The following is a 19,346-nucleotide window of genomic DNA, read 5'->3' as shown; positions in this document are numbered from 1 at the left end:
AGGAATGGTCCCTGTAAGCAAGGTTCAGTGGGAATAGGTCAAGAGAAGAGACAACAGTATCATACTTCTGGGCATATTTGTGAAATATTGAGTAGTCTGGTTTGGCTGCAGTATGAGGATAAAGAAATGGAAATTTGGCCTCAAATGAAAGATAACATACACTTTATTTAGTTATTAATCCTCATCTGAAGATTTTTCTCCATTGATTTTAAGAAAGAGTGGAAGAGAGAGGGAGAGATGAGAGAGAAACATCTATGTGAGAAAGGCACATCGTTTGGTGGCCTCCTACACATGCCCCGACCTGGACCTGGAATGGAGCCTGTAACCCAGGTGCATGTCCTTGCCTGGAATTGAACCTGGGACCCTTAATCCATGGGCAGACACTCTATCCACTAAGCCAAACCAACTAGGGTGAGAACATATACCTTAAAGCTAAGGTATAGGGTCTTCATTCTTTAGTTTGGTGGAAGCCAATGCAAATTTGTGGTAATTAGATGGCTCCACAATCATCAGTATGTTGTCTCAGAATAATGAGTATCTATTGACTAAGTTAAGTTCTAGCTTTTAGCTCCATGAAACTCTAGGCCAGGTACAAAATTGTGTGCAACATAATAATAAATTAAAAAAAAAGAGTTGAAAAAGAGATTAGTGGATAGAGAATATAAATTTGTTAGCAGTATGTGGGATACACTACAGTGAGGAATGATTAAAATAACAGAAACCTGGCAAAAGACTATTATATTAAACTTGGAAGAGATGGGATATAAGACTTTAGAAATAAGAATGTGGGGAAAGGAATGGATTAAAAAGACTATCAAGACAGAATGAACAAAAATCAGAACCTATTTAAATTGTTGTAAATTTTCCTAGAAGTGGGCCCTTTTTAAAATTGTACCACATTTAACTATGACCCCTGATATTCATGTATACTATTTTCCTTCCTTTTTCGTCTGGTTATTTCTCATAATTTTATTTCTAGCTTTGTGATACCTAATAGTCTTATCCCTAACTTTCCATGGCCATATTAAACATTACATTTTAATTACTTATCAGACTTAATTCACTGGCTTACTGATATTAGCCTTCAACTTGTTTCTCTGTGATACTGCTTTATATCTCAGTTTTACTAGACATATGGTAAATGCATGGATCAATATTTTTAAAATATGGGAGGAGAGACACATGTTGAAGTAAAACAATGACTTCATTTTTATATATTTAAGATGTCCATATGACAAGCATATGATGGAAAATATTTGTGGGATTTGGTAATGAGAATTATCCAATCTAAAGAATGATTTTATGTTGTGATTTGTAGTTTAAATTTAGATTTTCAGAAACTGAAAATTATCTGTTATATCAAGCATATGTAATCTGTAAAAATTATGACAAAAAACAAGCTCTGGTATGTTCGTTCTATTTATGATTATTTTGTGCAAATACACTGAGTGGCCAGATTATTATGACCACCTGATGTTTGTAGGCAAATTAGTCGTACATTGCATAGTATGGGATATGGAAGCCGAAGGCCTGTTCAAACACCTTTGCTGTCTGCAGTTACAAAGATCAAACTTCTCCAATTCGCACAGGAACACAAGGATTGGATAGTCGAGCATTGGAAAAAAGTCATGTGGTCCAATGAATCACGTTTCCAGTTGCATCATGCAGATGGCAGAGTGAGAATTTTACGGAAACAGCATGAAAGCATGCACCCCACATGCATGAGCACAACGCTTCAAGCTGGTGTGGGCAGTGTTATGGTTTGGGGCATGTTTTCCTGGCATAATTTGGGCCCATTAATTTGTGTGGAACAACGTCTGAATAGCACAACATACCTAAGTATCATTGCTGATCAAGGTCATCCTATCATGTTAATGGCGTATCCCAATGGAGATTGCTTCTTCCAATAAGACAATGTGCCATGCCATGGTGCTCATATTGTGCAGGAGTGGTTTCAAGAACATAAGGGAGACTTTACCTTGCTTAGGTGGTCCCCACAATCACCAGATCTCAATCCAGTTGAGCATTTGTGGGACGAAGTTAAAAGAACCACCCGGCAACTGGTTCCACAACCATCAAATCTCACAGAACTGGACAGTGCTATTCATCAGGCATGGTGTCAGATTCCTCGCATCACCTTTCAACATCTCCTAGAGTCAATGCCAAGAAGAATCGCCGCAGTATTAAAGGCAAAACGTGGCCCAACGAAGTACTGATGGGGTGGTCATAATAATCTGGCCACTCAGTATATGTGTGATCAGTATAATTTTTCCTTGCTGTACAGAAATTTATCATATTTCCAAAAAATGTAATATTGTATATTTATTCATATTTTAATGTCAGTGATCTATATTCATTTAAAGCATACTCAGCATTTCCACATAATTTCTCTTATTAAACTTTGTATATACAATTACTTAATTTGAATTTAAATGGCTACTTTTAATAGTGAGAACAGACATTTCAGTATAATTAAAAGGAAGGAAATTAAGAAAAATTCTTTTTTTGCTGCTTAACCTCTGATTTTTTTTTCTTTTTGCTATCTCAAAATTTCCTCATTATTTGCCTTCATGACTTCATTATAATTAATTGATTTCTGTAGTATGTTTATATAAAAAGTACTGCTAATGAATATGCAAGCACAGAGGCTATTACCTTTACAACTCTAATTCGTTAAATATTACTGAAAATAAAGTCTAGCAGGTGACAGCAATATTTATGATGAAAACTCTGACAAGATTTGATGAAGGGCACATTTAACTCTATAATTTCTTCTGCATCTTGACAAGGTCTGTAATTTCTGTAGCCCCTCAGAAAATTATACTATTGATTTACAGTTCAAAGAGTCTCAGTAGGATATTGACTCCATTTATAAGTTAGAAAATTAGAATTACTAGGCTTAAGAATTTAACCTCAAGTGACTTGAATTGTGGGTGTGTATTTCTCTTCTCTTTGAAGATAGCACTGCTCTAATAGTAGCACTGATGTCTGTATGTGGCTCTTCACCTATTTAATCTACTGTGTATGCAAAGATACTAGAATGAGTAAGCAATTCAGTATTTATGTCAGGCCACAAATAAAAAAATCACAGACTATATTATTATTTCAATATTTTAGTAGAATATCTTAAATTTTATAACATATCACAAAATGATAATAAATGAATTTTTGGAGGGCATTTTTCTTTATCATTGTGATGTTTTTCTAATTGGGATGTTAGGAAGATTAACAAAAATGGTTCCAAAGAGAAATCCCACAATTCACTTAATATTAGAAAACAATATCAAAAAAGTTATATATCAATATAAAATATGTTGTTAGAATATTTTTATAAACTCACTCTAATATATAATATCTAGTTTGCCAAATGCCTATATTGGTAGAGTGTAACAGGTATCACCATGTTTCCTCCAATCTGGTGAAGGAACATAACAGAGGTATAACTAACCAGAGTTACTATAGATAATATTTTTTAAGAGACTGAGATATAAAGTTTCTCTCTAAATTGTTCAGTTAAGCCCAGTCAGGGTGACTCAGTGGTTGTGCATCAATCCATGAACCAAGAAGTCACAGGTTCAATACTCAGTCAGGGCAACTGCTCAAGTTGTGGGCTCAATCCCCAGTTGGGGGTGTGATGTTTCTCTCTCTCTCTCTTTCTCGCTCTCGCTCTCTTTTTCTTCCTCTCTGAAATCAATACAAATATATATCTTAAAAATATTCACTTAAGAATACAAGGTTAAAATGAAGAGGAAGTTTTGTCCCAGGCTAAGTGTTTGAGAGTTCTTGGCTATTGGTTTAGGGAAAAGTTAAGGCAGGATAAGTTGAAATTTAGAGAATTTTCTCTTAAGAGCATTTTCCTTGGATGACAGAATGTGTGCGATGGTGAGGATTTGTTTTATCACGAGATCTACGAATCAATATAATTGAATCTATTCTGTATTGTTTTCAGTCCATAGAGAGCTAGACTATCTAATTTCTATGGGATTTTCTCATCTGAGTCACATAGGAGATACTGGGCTTCAAGCATGACTGGAATCCACAGGCAGTTTTCTCTCTTCAGGTGATATTAGAGATTGATTTTAAGATTATTTTTATTTGTACTGATTAACGTGAAAATCTCACAGGATAGTATGTGGAGGAACTAGTGGCATAACTTCATTTATCCATTGATTCGCTCATTTATCCAAATCTATTATTTGCCAGGCTCTGTTCCAAGCAGAGGTCATTTAACATTGAGCAAAACAAAACAAAAAAATCTATCCTTTGAGTTCTTACATACAGTTGGAAAGACAAACAATTAACAAGATGAATAGGTAAATTAGGTAGGAAAGTATATAATGAAAAGTGTTAAGGAGAAAAAATATAGGAATATAGCCAAGTAGAAGGTGTTCATGGTGGAGGACTGCAATTTAAACTCTGGAGAAAGAGTCACTATTAACCAGACTGAAAAGAAAAAGAATCAATGTGTAATTATATCTTTAGTAATGAACAAGTATTCTATGTTTGTAAACCCACTCCTATAAGTCTTAGACATAAAGCACATTATACCAATTTGGATTATTTTTATTATTTTTATTTATTTTTATTTTTTTAATTTCTTTATTGATTAAGGTATCACATATTTGTCCTCATCCCCCCATTCCCATCCCACACCCCTCCCCACACAAGCCCCCACCCCCCTGTTGTCCTTAACCACTGGTTAGGCTCATGTGCTTGCACACAAGTCCTTTGGTTGATCTCTCCCCTTTACCCCGACCCTCCCCTACCCTCCCTCTGAGGCCCGACAGTCTGATCCAATCTGGGTCTGTTCTTGTTCATCAGTCTATGTTGTTCATTATTTCCCTTAGATGAGTGAGATCATGTGCTATTAGAAATACACTTATAAGAACCGAAAATGAGACAAGCAATAACGGTTATGGTGACAGGCAAATGAATCAGTCTGTAGTGAATTTCATTCTGGGCCAACAGTTCTTTTGAGACCCAATTTCAATGTCCAACAGTTCCTTATGTGTACATGTCAGCACTGACATTTCAGTTCTGGGTGGTGGACAAATGGTGGTAATGCAGGTCCAACTCTCTCTGGTTTGGTCCTGGGCAACCTGCAGTGATGCACAGCTGCTAACTCCTAGTATGGGAAGGCCACGTCAGCGTCTTCCATCTCTGGACTGCTTCTCTTCTGTCTTCATGGCTGGAGTAGTCCTGTCGATTCCTCTCTGTTGCTGGAATCCACATGGTCTTGGAGTTGTTTTCAGAAAATATACAAACGTATTCTTGACCAAAAGTTAATAAAGGAATATTTTCTATAAATTTGACTTGGGATCCTATTTCATTTTTTGCCCAAATAATTTTCCTCTGGCTTGTTTTGATACCTGTGTGTTTTTCATGGGTGTCTTGCTTAGACCCTCACCCCCCCACAACATTGCAGGGGCCTGAACCCTAACCCCTTCTGAGAGAGGTCTCCTGCCCCCATGGCTGCTTCGTGCTTCCCATGCCCAGCTCAGATCAGGACCCAGGTGACCAACAGAGACTTGGCCGATAGCAGCTGCCCTCTCACTCCAACAAGAATTGTTTGAGTTGTCTTGTACCCATGGTGTAGGGAAATGGGTTTACGATATCTAAATCCAGCCTACCACCAGGAATGCTCAGGACCTACTCAAGAAGGCAAATAATCCTTTCCACTAATATTTACAGGGTAAAATAAGATTGTTGTTAGAGTAATAAATTTGACAGTAAAATAGTAGTCAAGTTTTCAGGCAAATTTAAATTGGCTAGTTGAAACAAGCGAATATTCTAGAAAAATTAATTGTACTGGACAAAAAGGTGTTCCTAAAGTGTTAATTAAATTTTTATTGGTACTTCATCTCATAATAAAATTGTGCACCATGTAATGAACCTAAAACAGTAATATTATAGTGCAAAAAATTAAAATTTAAAAGCCATCAAGACTACATTATAAAATTTTCAAAAGCCTCCTAACATTTAAATCAAAAAAGGAGGGGATAGAAGAAGAATATCATGTAAGGAAAAATATCCTGTAAGTAAATTACATCTAGACAATTTGTATTATTTTTAAACTTACAGAAAATGCTCCAAATCATCATCTTTCATTGGAGCATACAAAATTTACATAAATATTTTTTTCTATTACATTCCTGATTTATTAGGAAAGTTGGAACATTCATTTAAAATATACTTATTTATGCATTTTTTGCTATAAAAGAGAAAATGGTATTATACCCTTCAAATGAACAAAATATATCAAATAACATTTTGTATGTAAATGTTGGATAAGAGGCACAGTGAGACTGTGATCCCTGAGAGAAAATAAACAGCAAAATTATCTCTGTCCACCCCGCATCTTTCTAACAGGAGACACTTTCCAGACTGGAACAAAAAAAGTGGAGCTCAAACAAGGATGGATGGACTATCTGAGTAGAGCAAAAAGAGATAATCATTCATGGCTATTCACAGAGCTCTAATATGAGGGAATGGGTACTGACAAAAAAGGAAACTGTTCAGAGAAGTAGCTCTACTAGTATTCAAGTCTCCTTCCATCACCATTTATCCCCCTTTTACCCTCTTCTACCTCCCCCACCCCTCTTTCCCTCTGGTAATCACCCTACTGCTGTAGGTGTCAATGAGTGCTTCTTTTTCACTTAGTCCCTTCATCTTTTTCACCCAGTCCTCCAAACCCCCTCCCTTCTGACACCTGTAGGTCTGTTCTCTGTATTTATGAGTCTGTTTCTATTGTGCTTGTTAGTTAATTTTGTTCATTTGCTTCCACATATAAGTAAAATTACATGGTATTTATACTTCTCTGATTGGCTTATTTCACGATGGATAATACTCTCCAGGTCCATCCATGTTGTCACAAAAGTTAGGACTTCTTTCCTTTGTATAGCCAAATACATAGTATTCCATTGTGTAAATGTACCACAACATTTTTATCCATTGATCTACTGATGGACACTTGGTCTGCTTCCAAATCTTAACTATTGCAATAAAGCTGCTTTTAACATAATTTTTTTTCTGATTGATGTTTCAGGATTCTTAGGATATATTCCCATAAGTGAAACACTGGATCATAAGTCAGTTTCATTTTTCCTTTTTTGAGGAAACTCTATACTGTTTTCCACAGTGGCCACACCACTCTGCATTCCTATCAAGGGTGCACAAAGGTTTAGTTTCCTCCACATCCTCACCAATATTTGTTGTGTGTTGATTTATTGATGATAGCCATTCTGACAGGTGTGAGGTGATATCTCATTGTGATTTTAATTTGCATTTCTCTGATGATTAGTGACATTGAGCATCTTTTAATATGTCTATTTTCTATCTACAGTATATGCCCTCTTTGGAGAAGTGTCTCTTTGGAAGTATTTATTCAGGTCCTTTGCCCAAGTTTTTTAATCCTCACCATAAATTATACTTTTTATTGATTTTATAGAAAGACAGTAAGGGAAGGAGAGAGAGAGAGAGAGAGAATGAATCATTGATGTGAGAGAGACACATTGATTAGTTGCCTCCCGCACACGCCTGACAGTGGCTGTGAAATGAACCTTGTAGGTTCATTCAAGGGCCAGTTGTGTGCCCTTGACCTGGGATTGAACCTGGGACCCTTTGGTGTGATTGAACCAAGGGCCCAACACTCTAACCACTGAGAAATACAGGCCAGGGCATAGATTTTTTTTTTATATTTATTTTTTAATTTTAGTTTATTGTTTAAATTATTACAAATAGTAATACATATATCTCCTTTTTTTCTCCATTGACCTTCCCCCAGCCTCCCCTACGCCCTGGCACGTGCCCTCATCCCACCCATCCCCCAGTGTCTTGTGTCCATTGGTTGTGCTTATATGCATGCATAGAAGTCCTTCGGTTTATCTCTTTCCCCACCTCCCCAACACTCCCCTGCTTTCCACTGTAATTTGACAGTCTGTTCGATGCTTCACTGCCTCTGTAACTATCTTTTTATTCATCTGGTTATAATGTTCTTTCTTATCCATTAATGAGTGAGGTCATGTGGCATTTTTCTTACATTGCCTGGCGTATTTCACTTTGCATAATGCTATCCAGTTCCATCCATGCTGCTGCAAATGGTAAGAACTCCTTATTTTTTATAGCAGTGTAGTATACTATTGTGTAGATGTACCATAGTGTTCTAATTCACTCATCTGCTGATGGTCATTTAGGCTGTTTCCAAATCTTAGCTATTGTAAATTGTGCTGCTATGAAGATAGGGGTGCATATATCCTTTCTGATTGGTGTTTCTAATTTCTTGGGATATATTCCTGGAAGTGGGATGACTGGGTCAAATGGGAGTTCCATTTTTATTTTTTTGAGGAAACTGCCATACTGTTCTCCACAGTGACTGCACCAGTCTGCATTCCCACCAGCAGTGCACAAGGGTTCCTTTTTCTCTGCATCCTCGCCAGCACTTGTCCTTTGTTGATTTGTTGATGATAGCCATTCTGACAGGTGTGAGATGGGACCTGCATTGTCCTTTTGATTTGCATCTCTCAGACAATTAGTGGCTTTAAGCATGTTTTCATATGTCTCTTGGCCTTCCTTCTGTCTTCTTTCAAAAAGTATCTATTTAGGCCCATTGCCCATTTTTTATTGCATCGTTTATCCACCTTTTGTTAAGTTGTATTAGTTCCCTGTAAATGTTGGAGATTAAAACTTTATTTGTGATAACATTGGCAAATATGTTCTCCCATACAGTGGGCTTTCTTGTTGTTGTGTTGATGGTTTGCTTTGCTGTGCAAAAACTTTTTACATTGATGTAGTCTCATTTGTTTATTTTTTGTTTAGTTTCCATTGCCCTAGGAGCAGTATCAGTGACGAAATTGCTTTGGCATATGCCTGATATTTTGCTGCCTGTGGATTACTCTAGTATTTTTATGGTTTCCTGTCTTATGTTTAAGTACTTTATCCATTTTGAGTTTATTTTTGTGTATCGTGTAAGTTGGTGGTCTAGTTTCATTTTTTTTTGCATGTATCAGTCCTATTTTCCCAACACTATTTATTGAAGAGACTGTCTTGACTCCATTGTCTGTTCATGCCTCCTTTGTCAAATATTAATTGATCATAGTGGTTTGGGTCGATTTTGGGTTTCTCTATTCTATTCCATTGGTCTATATGTCTGTTCTTGTGCCAGTACAGGCTGTTTGAGAACAGTGGCTTTGCAATACAGCTTGAAATCTGGTATTGAGATCCCACCTACTTTATTCTTCTTTCTCAGGATTGCTGCAGCTATTCAGGGTCTTTTTTTATTCCAGATGAATTTTTGGGCAGTTCTTTCTAGGTCTGTGAAATATGCCATTGGTATTTTAATGGGGAGTGCATTGAATCTATAGATTGCTTTGGGTAGTATGGACATTTTAATGATGTTGATTCTACCAATCAATGAACATGGTATGTTCTTCCACTGTTTATGTCTTCCTCTATCACTTTTTTCAGTGTCCTGTAGTTTTCCGCATATAGGTCTTTTACCTCCTTAGTTAAGTTTATTCCAGGGAATCTTAATTTTTTTATTGCACTGGTAAATGGGATTGCTTTTTTAGTCTCTCTTTCTGTAAGTTAACTATTGGTGTATAGAAATTCCATAGATTTCTTGGTTTTAATTTGTATCCTGCTATATTGCCAAATTCACTTATTAAGTCTATTAGTTTTTTGATGGAGTCCTTAGGGTTTTTTATGTACAATATCATGTTATCTGCAAATAAAGACAGCTTTACTTGTTCTTTTCCAATTTGGATGCCTTTTATTTCTTCTTCTTGTCTAATAGCAATGGCTAATACTTCCAGTACTATATCAAATAGGAGTGGTGAGAGTGGGCATCCCTTTTTTTTTTTCCTGTTCTTAGGGAAATGGTTTTAGTTTTTGTCAATTGAGTATGATGTTGGCTGTGGGTTTGTCTCATATGGCTTTTATTATGTTGAGGTATGATACTTCTATTCCCACCTTGCTGAGAGTTTTTACCAAGAAAGTGTGTTGGATTTTGTCAAATGCTTTTTCTGCATCAATTGATATGACTATGTGATTTTTATCTCTCAATTTATTTATGTGATGTATCACGTTTATTGATTTGCAGATATTGTACCATCCTTGCATCCCCGGGATAAATCCTACTTGGTCATGGTGTATAATCTTTCTGATGTACTGCTGGATCCAATATGCTAGAATTTTGTTGAGAATGTTGGTATCTATGTTCATGAGGGATAGTGGCCTATAATTCTCCTTCATTGTGTTGTCTTTATCTGGTTTTGCTATTAGGGTGATGCTGGCTTCATAGTGTGAGCTTGGAAGTGTTCCTTCCTCTTGAATTTTTTGGAATAGTCTGAGGAGGATAGGTTTTAGTTCTTCCTTGAATGCTTGGTAAAACTCCCCTGTGAAGCTTTCTGGCCTCAGGCTTTTGTGTGCTGAAGCTTTTTGATGACTGCTTCAATTACTTCCATAGTTATTGGCCTATTGAGTTTTTAGCTTCTTCCTGATGGAGTTTTGGAAGGTTGTATTTTTCTAAGAATATGTCCATTTCCTCCAGGTTGTCCAGTTTGTTGGAATAGAGTTTTTCATAGTATTTCTTAACAATCCTTTGTATTTCTGTGGGGTCTGTTGTTATTTCTCCTCTTTCATTTTTTATTTTGTTTATTTGGGACCTCTCTCTTTGCTTCTTGGTGAGCCTGGATAGAGCTTCATCAATCTTGTATAATCTTTCAAAAAACCAGCTCTTGGTTTTGTTGATATTTTGTATTTTTTTTTTGTCTTTAAGTCATTTATCTCCACTCTAATCTTTGTTACTTCCTTCCTTCTGCTTACACTGGGTTTTTCTTGTTGCTCTCTTTTGAATTCTTTGAGTTGTAGGGTTAGGTAATTTATTACCATTGTTTCTTGTTTTTTGCAGTAGGCTTGTAGAGCTATGAACTTCCCTCTCAAGACTGCTTTCACTGTGTCCCATAGATTTTGGATTGTTGTGTTTTCATTATCATTTGTTGCCATGATGTTTTTTTTATTTTTTCTTTGATCTCTCTGGTAACCCAGTCATTGTTTAATAGGATTCCATTTAGCCTTCAGGTATTTGCTTTTTTGGATTGTTTTCCTTTTTTTTTTGTAGTTGATTTCCAGTTTTATGCCATTGTGATCTGAGAAGATGATTGATATGATTTCTATCTTCTTGAATTTGAAGAAACTTTGCCTGTCACCCAATATATGGTCTATCTTTGAAAATGACCCATGTGCACTTGAGAAGAATATATATTCTGTGGCTTTGAGGTGAAATGTTCTGAAGATATCAATTAATTCCATGTGATCTACTGAGTCATTTAGGATTGATGTTTCTTTGCTCATTTTTAGTTTAGATGATTTGTCCAATGGTGATAGTGGGGTATTAAAGTCTCCTACTATGATTGTATTGCTGGCAATCTCTCCCTTTACATCCTCCAGGAGTTTTTTTTTATGTATTTGGGTGCTCCTGTATTGGGTGTGTATATGTCTACCAGAGTTATTTCTTCTTGTTGGATTGCTCCCTTTAGTATTATGAAGTGGCCTTCCTTATCTCTTTTTATGTCCTTCCCTTTGAGATCTAATTTTTCAGATGTAAGTATTGCTACCCCAGCTTTTTTTTTTTTCATTTCCATTCACCTGAAAAAAACTTTTACTACCTTGTCACCATTTATCTGTGTGCATCTTTTTTTTCTGAGGTGGGTTTCCTGTAGACAGCACCTATATGGGTCATGTTTTCTTATCCACTCAGTTACCCTATGTGTTTTGGATTGGGACATTTAATCCATTCACATTTAAAGTTATTATTGATAGGTACTCATTTGTCACCATTTTTATTCTTTACCCCTGTGTTCCTTCTTTGCTTCCTATTTCTTCTTTTTACAGCAGACCCTTTAGCATTTCTTGCATTGCTGGTTTGGTGGTAATAAACTCCCTTAGTCCTTTTTTGTCTCTTAAGTTTCTGATTTCACCCTCAATTTTGATTGATAGCCTTGCTGTGTACAGTAGTATTGGATTTAGACCCTTCCTTTGCATGACTTTGTATATTTCATTCCATTCCCTTCTGGCCTGATGTGTTTCTGTTGAGAAATCAGTCACTAGTCTAATGGGGGATCCTCTGTAGTTAACTTTCTGTCTCTCTCTGGCCACTTTTAGGATTCTTACTTTGTCATTGGTGTTTGCCAATTTAACCCTTTGCACTCACCTGCGTTTTTCTCAATTCCTTTATTCTACTCAGGATTTAATTTTTTAAATACCCCAGATTTTACAAAGCGTGGCAGTAGAATAAAAAACTGGAGTTTCTTTTCATACAAACTTATTTATTTGGATTTTTTATATTTCAAATTATTGATACATTCAAAGAGTATAAAAAGAGCTGCTACCAATGCTAACGGTGTCGAGTCACACTCAACATCCAAGTGCAAAAGGTTAATTATAATGTGCCTTGGCATTGGTCTTTTGGGGTTCATTTTGTTTTTGACTCTGTGAGCTTATTGGATTTGTGTGAGTTTTTTATTCCATATATCAGGGAAGTTTTCTGTCATTATTTCTTCAAACAGGTTTTCTATTCCTTGCTCAGTTTCCTCTCCTTCTGGAACCCCTATTATGCAGATGTTGTTTCATTTTGTGTTGTCCCAAAGTTCCCTTAGGCTCTCCTCCTGCTTTTTGATTTTTTTTTTCTAGATGCTGCTTTGCTTGGGTATTTTTTCCTACCTTGTCTTCTAGTTCACTGATGCGGTCCTCTGCTTCTTCTAGTCTACTGTTGATGTTTTCTATTGAGTTCTTTATAGCAGCGATGTCATTTTTCATTTCTTCTTGGTTCTTCTTCATTTCCTCTTGGTTCTTACACATATTGTTGAATTTGTCTTCCATTCTTTTCAGCCACCTTATGACCATTTCTCTGAATTCTTTCTTTGACAGGTTGCTTGCCTCCATTTTGTTTACTTCCTTTTCTGGTGATGCCTCCTTTTCTTTCATATGTGGGCTGTTTCTTTTTCTCCCCATGATCTCTCTTCTCTGGGTGTCTGGTTATGTAGTTCTCTCTCTCCTTTCCCTAGGCATAATCTGACCTTTCCTTGAGAAGGTGCAGAGCTCCTCCGAGTCAGCATATTCATGCTGCCTGAGATAAGTGTTCCTGGGTTCCCAGTTGGTCCCTGGGTGTTCTGTTTGTAGAGTCCCGGGATGTATAAGCCTCCAATAACAGCCAATCTCTCCTTCAAGTTGGCATGGTCTCCCTTTGAATATCTATTCTCCATTTTCTGGCTTCTAAGAAAGTAATAGATCCAATCTTCACAGTTTTTTTAGTCCATTATCACTCGGGGCATGTGATGCCTAACTGTTCCAGTCGTGGTAAGTCAAGTGTAATCAGCTCTACAAAAACTCCATTAATCTGGGATTATATCTGAGTAAATTGGATATCTGATGATCCTTTCAAGAAATGTTCCAGGAAAAGGCACAAGTTGTAATCACAGAAAGCTCCACAGAGCACTGCTCACTATGTGCTTGCTGCTGCTCTCAGTCTGGCCCTCAGTCCTTCCTGCGACTGTCTGTCCCAGGAGCTTTGGATAGAGGATGAAAGGGATGTCTAGGGTCAGGAAACGCTCTCAGCAGGGTGAAGGGAAGGACTCGGGAGCAGAGCCTAGGTGGCTGTGGCCTCTTCTGCCACTGATGTTGCCAATTCACCAGGGGCTCCAGTTGTCGAAGAGGTCATGTACTTGGGATCCTGGTGATGGGCCATAGATATTTTTATGCAACTGTAAATGGGATTTTTTTTTTTTAGTTTTTCTATTCTGATAGTCCATTATCTACACTAATAAAAGAGAAAGATTTAAATTGACCATACCTTCACAACACTCACCAGCCAATCAGGAGTGAGTATGTAAATTAACCCAACAAAGATGCCAAATTAATTTGCATATGCAGCCACCGAGCCGCCGGGGGCTGGGCAGGACACTTGCATGTTGACGATGCAGGCATTCCACACTGCCCCAGCATCTCCGGGCCTCTGGGCAGTGTGGGAAGGCAGAAAGGAGGCTCTGGGCCAGAGAATCTTCATGCATCAGGCCTCTAGTTGGTATATAAAATGCAACTGATTTCTGGATATTTCTTTTATATCCTGCTACTTTTCTGAATTTGTTTATCAGTACTAGTAGATTTTTGGTTTAATTTAGTTTTTTACCATGCTCACAGAGCTTGGGTAAAATTAATTATTATTGGTCTCCTCTTTTGTTCAATATGACTAATGTTCATTTCTTGCTGAACTAATCAGAGAAACTTGGGAGTGGAGTGAAGCTGAGTCTAAGCAAGTCTCCTAAATATTCTTGGTGTTGTTCCTGAAAAATAAGTTGAATGATCTATAGAGCATGTTGTTAGATTGACACTTGTTGGATGGTCTTATAAATCAGGTACTTGGTGAGATGAATGGCTAAGGATATAACAAACAAAATAACCATTAACAACTGTATAAGAGAATAAAACCAAGGCCTCCAGGAGGTAATTGAGAGGCTGCCAAGATGTTAGTGATGATGTGTTCCTAGATAGCAGACTGTGGACATTGGTTATTACCCAAAACATTTCTCTGTGTGCATGTATGTTGCAAATTCTTTTAATGATGACATATATGTTAGAGTTGTTTTAGAGATGACATGCACAGCAGCCACTTCTGACCACTTACAAATATCTCTTGAGAAGCCAGAATCATATCCAATGACAAAAGGTTGTGAAGGAATGCTTTTTGAAGTTCTTGCAATTCTAGGTTGATTGAGTATAGTTTTAATGTGATTACTCACAATTTTTGTTACCTCCTAGAACAAAGTTTGAAAATGTGGAAGTTTTTATATATTTCCTAAATGGAACACCTGAAAAAGTCCCTGGGCAAGAAGTTTGTTCTTATAGGGTCCTCAGTAGTGGTTAAGTGTTCTAATTTTACCTATAGTTTTTTGAGTTTCCATTTCAGCGACTCTCTGTAACTAATAAAAAGTGGATGTCATGGTTTATTTTAAAAGCTGGAATCTTGTACCTGACCTTTTATCTATAACACATAGTGGTTTTTTTCAGATTGCTTAGTTCTCTTGGGACTAGTAAAGCCCAAATCAGAGGTAATAAGAGATTTTGATTTCCTTGATTAGAGGATCATGTTGTAAGTGGAATAAATAATATCTTGTCTGATTGCAATGGGATTGGGATAGATGAGAAAAAAGGCCGTCCAGTTAAAGATCAGTAAGGGTTACTAAAATTATTTAGATACCAGGATTATGTCCAACTAGAGGCCCAGTGCACGAATTCGTGCACCAGCAGGGTCCATTAGCCTGGCCTGCAGGATCAGGCTGAAACTGGCTCTCTGACACCCCCTGAGGGGTCCTGGGTTGCAAGAGGGCACAAGCCAGGCTGAGGGACCCCACAGGTACACAGTCAGGGCCAGGGAGGGATATGGGAGTTTGGCCAGCCAGGGAGGGACCACAGGAGGGTTCCAAGGTGTGTCCTGCCCATTTCACTCAGTCCTGATTAGCCAGACCCCAGCAGCAAGATAACATACCAGTTTGAGTGTCTGCCTCCTGGTGGTCAGTGCTCATTATAGTGAGTGGTTGAATGGCCTTAGCATATCATTAGCATATTATGCTTTGATTGGTTGAACAGACGACCAAATGACCAGACACTTAGCATATTAGGCTTTTATTATATAGGATAAGCAGGTATCAGTGAAATAGCTATAGAAATAAAGTTTCCATAAAATAAAGAGACAGGGATATTTATAATATCAGATTCCTTGAATAACTTTACCAGTGAAATTAATTCTCTGTTCACTTAAGAGGGCAAGTAAATACCTGCAGTGGGAAAAATTCCTTCTACATAAGTATAACAACAGTAATAACAGTGACCATTTTACATGGGGAAGACTTTAGCCAATGGGATAACATGCAAATAAAGGTAAGGAAATATTCAGAGCCATGAGATTTAGAGAGTTGAATAAAATCTCGTTTTCAATAGAGAAAGGGTCACACTGGACATAGCTCTCTTCCTTGCCTCACCTTTACAAATTTGCCAGGATTATGTTTGTTGTTGTTGTTTGTTTTGTTTGTTTGTTTGTTTTTGACTGATGGGACAAGAGGGTATTACTTATTCTAGGTAAGGAGTGAAATTTAATTATCAATATTGGAGGAATAGTTAATTTTTTTCCTGTGATAGATAATCACTTGAAGGTCATAGAATAAATTTCAAACAAGGGACTGAGGCAAGATGAAGTAGTTTCTGGTTGTCTTAGAATCTCATTTGAGAGGATAATATATCCATCTTGTTTCAAATGGCCTTTTCAATTTCAGGAGGCTTATAATAAGAGATTTTTATTTCCTTGATTAGAGGATCATGTTGTAAGTGGAATAAATAATATCTTGTCTGATTGAAATGGGATTGGGACAGATTTATAAACTGTTAATTTACATATTACAAGCTAATGAGTTTCCCTTGGCCTCAGGTATTTTATTGTCACATGAGCTTTAACTTTAAGTATAATCTCTTGTGGTAATAATCATGAATTTAGAAGGTCAAGGTTTTACCATCCAGTCAGCCTTTGCCTTGTGGGGGGACTAATTGCCTCCCCCTGTTTTTAACTGGTATTCCAGGTTCAGTCATAAATCCTTTGGCCTTGCTATAACATACCAAAGTCATGTATTACTCCAAAAGCATATCTACTGTCTATACAGACATTAACTCTTTTCTATAGCTAAAGTGCAGGCTCTTGTCAGAGCCAAAAATTTTGTTACTGGAGTTGATTTTGTGTAGTGTAGAGGCTCACATTATACAGGGCTTTTAAAATATGTAATAGCATATCCTACCTGGAAGCTCCCTACAAATATGCAGAGGTATGATCCATCAGCAAATATAATGAAATGTGGATCAAAAAGAGGAAGATCTTCAATACCAGAGTGGGGAAAGATTAAAGTTTGGGTAGCTGCAATGCAGTCATGTAATTGTTATTTAGTCAATAGAGGAAAAAAATTAGTTGATAAAGATATTGACAACACTAAATAGGAATCAGAGAAGGAATGGAGAATAATCCTATCTAATAATAGAGTAACATGTAAATTACCATCACTCCACTATGCCCACGATTGGGCAGTGGGAGGCTGGGGGGCGGGACTCGGGGTGGCCTATCCGACCATTGAGAGGCACGGATCCGCTGCCACTGAGGGGGGCTACCCTGCTGTTGAGAGGCGGAGGGGGCAGGACTCCTGCCCCCTGTGCCTCTCAAAGGCCAGATCCGTGGCCGCTGAGGGGGCCTGCCGCAGACACCTGGCTGCGCCTCTCAATGGCAGGGTAGCCAGGCAGCAGCCCCCCTCAGCAGCCATTGAGAGGCGCAGAGGGCGGGAGTCCCGCCCCCTGCGCCTCTCAACAGCAGGCTAGCCCCCCTCAGCGGCGGCGGACCATCAAAAGTGGGGGAGCTAGGTGCCTGTCTGCTCCGGCACCAGGCCTTTCAGAAGCCTCCACCGAGCCGGAGGCTTCTGAAAAGCTTAGTGCACCAGCGGACAGGCACCCAGCTCCACCACAAAAAGCGAAAGCGTGTAGGGGACCCTACAAGTGCATGATTCAATCATGCACTGGGCCTCTAGTGTTATATATATAAAGCAAAAGGATCTCATAAGAGATAACAATAGAGGTTGAAAAAAAGTTGCATCTTTTCAGTCAGGAGAAAGTTTTGAACAACCTGGTGTGTATGAATATTCAAGACATGAGCTAGCACATCATTCATCGCTTGAGCACAGATCTGAAGGAGACTGAAATATCCAGTGTGCCTCTGGTTCCTATTATGTTTCTGTGATGCCTAAAGACTGTTCTTCTCTCCCATGAACAAATAGAAAAAAGGTCAAGAAATCTGTGACCCCCCCAAGTTGGAGGCAGAGGAGAGGAAGAATTTTAAGCATTCAATGCTATAAACAAAGAGAGACCCCATAAAAGCTGAGAGGAGTTCCAAAATCGTGGGGAAGTAAGTGGAAGCTACACTGACGTGTTCCCAGGACCAAATTGGAACTACAACTAAAATACAGAAAAACCATCCTGAATAATCAACTGAAGACTAGCTGGAGAGAACCCTGATAACCAAGGATGGAAAGTGGAAACCATATAGAGACTGGTAGGAAGTGCAGAGGCCCAAGAGGGCTGACCAAGCTCCCACAGGCATCAGCTGAAGTTCTGGAGGGATATCTCAGCTGTGGGGAGTTTCCACTGAGAACTCTGGGGTTTAAACACCAAGCTGAGCTCCCCAGCCCAGAACACCAGAATTGAGATAGGTGCCCACATAACATATGGCTGTGAAAATCAAGCAGTGAGGTTGCTGTCAGCTAGAGAGAGATGACTGGAAATGCAGACATCCTCTTAAAAGTCCAGCACACAAAATTTTGTGTGCAGCCACTCATCATGGTCCCTGGCAGAGAGAGGGCAGAATGGACTAGAGCTGTGTAAGCAGAATCCAGGGTTGGTTGCTCTGGGATTAGAGTTTGGAAGGAAGCCACCTTGATGTCCTGTACTGAGTCATTTCTTAATACTGCAGAGGACATCTTTCTCCAGCAGAGCTTTATCATTCAGTCAGCTTTTGCCTTGTGGTGGGGGAGGGAGGAGAAATAATTGCCTCACCCTGTTGGAAAACCTTTAACACCACCCAGTGGTCAATAGCCTTAGGCTAATCAAGACTGAATAATAATAAGACTGCAGGCAAAGGTTGATATCTGGAGTCTTTGAGTCTTTAACTGATCTCCTTTTGGGCCCAGGGCTAGGTAAAGCAGAGCCTGGTGCACACCTTGGTCCTTTCCAAAGGCACCCAGATACAACAGAAGGATCCATAAGCTGTGGATTGCTGATAGCTCCAAACAGAGTACTCAGGGCCTGTCACCAACATGGTCTGACATTGTCCTGCACTAGAGATTGAGATTGTAGCAGGTCTACCTAGTACATAGGCAGCCAAAATGGTGGAACAAAAATAAAATAAAACACACACACACATGCAAAAACAAGCCTTAAATGAAAGAACAAGAGAATTCTCCAGATGAAGAGATACATGAAATGGAGAAAATAAATTTATCAGATATAGAATTCAGAATAATGATGAGAATGAAAATTGAGAGAATAAGAAAATATATAGTAAGTATGAGAAAAGAACCATTGGAAATGAAGAACAACATAGCACTAATAATGAAAATATTGGAAGAAATAAACAGCAGATTAGAGGAAGCCAAGAATCTGATCAGTGAATTAGAAGATAGGGTATAGAAAATCACTCAATCAGAGAACCAAAAAGAAAACACAATTTAAAAATAGGAGGACAGCTTAAGGGAGCTGCAGGGCAACTTGAA

The sequence above is a fragment of the Eptesicus fuscus genome, chromosome 1, assembly GCF_027574615.1.
Source record: "Eptesicus fuscus isolate TK198812 chromosome 1, DD_ASM_mEF_20220401, whole genome shotgun sequence".
Lineage (NCBI taxonomy): Eukaryota > Metazoa > Chordata > Mammalia > Chiroptera > Vespertilionidae > Eptesicus > Eptesicus fuscus.
Note: the sequence above shows the minus strand (reverse complement) of the source record.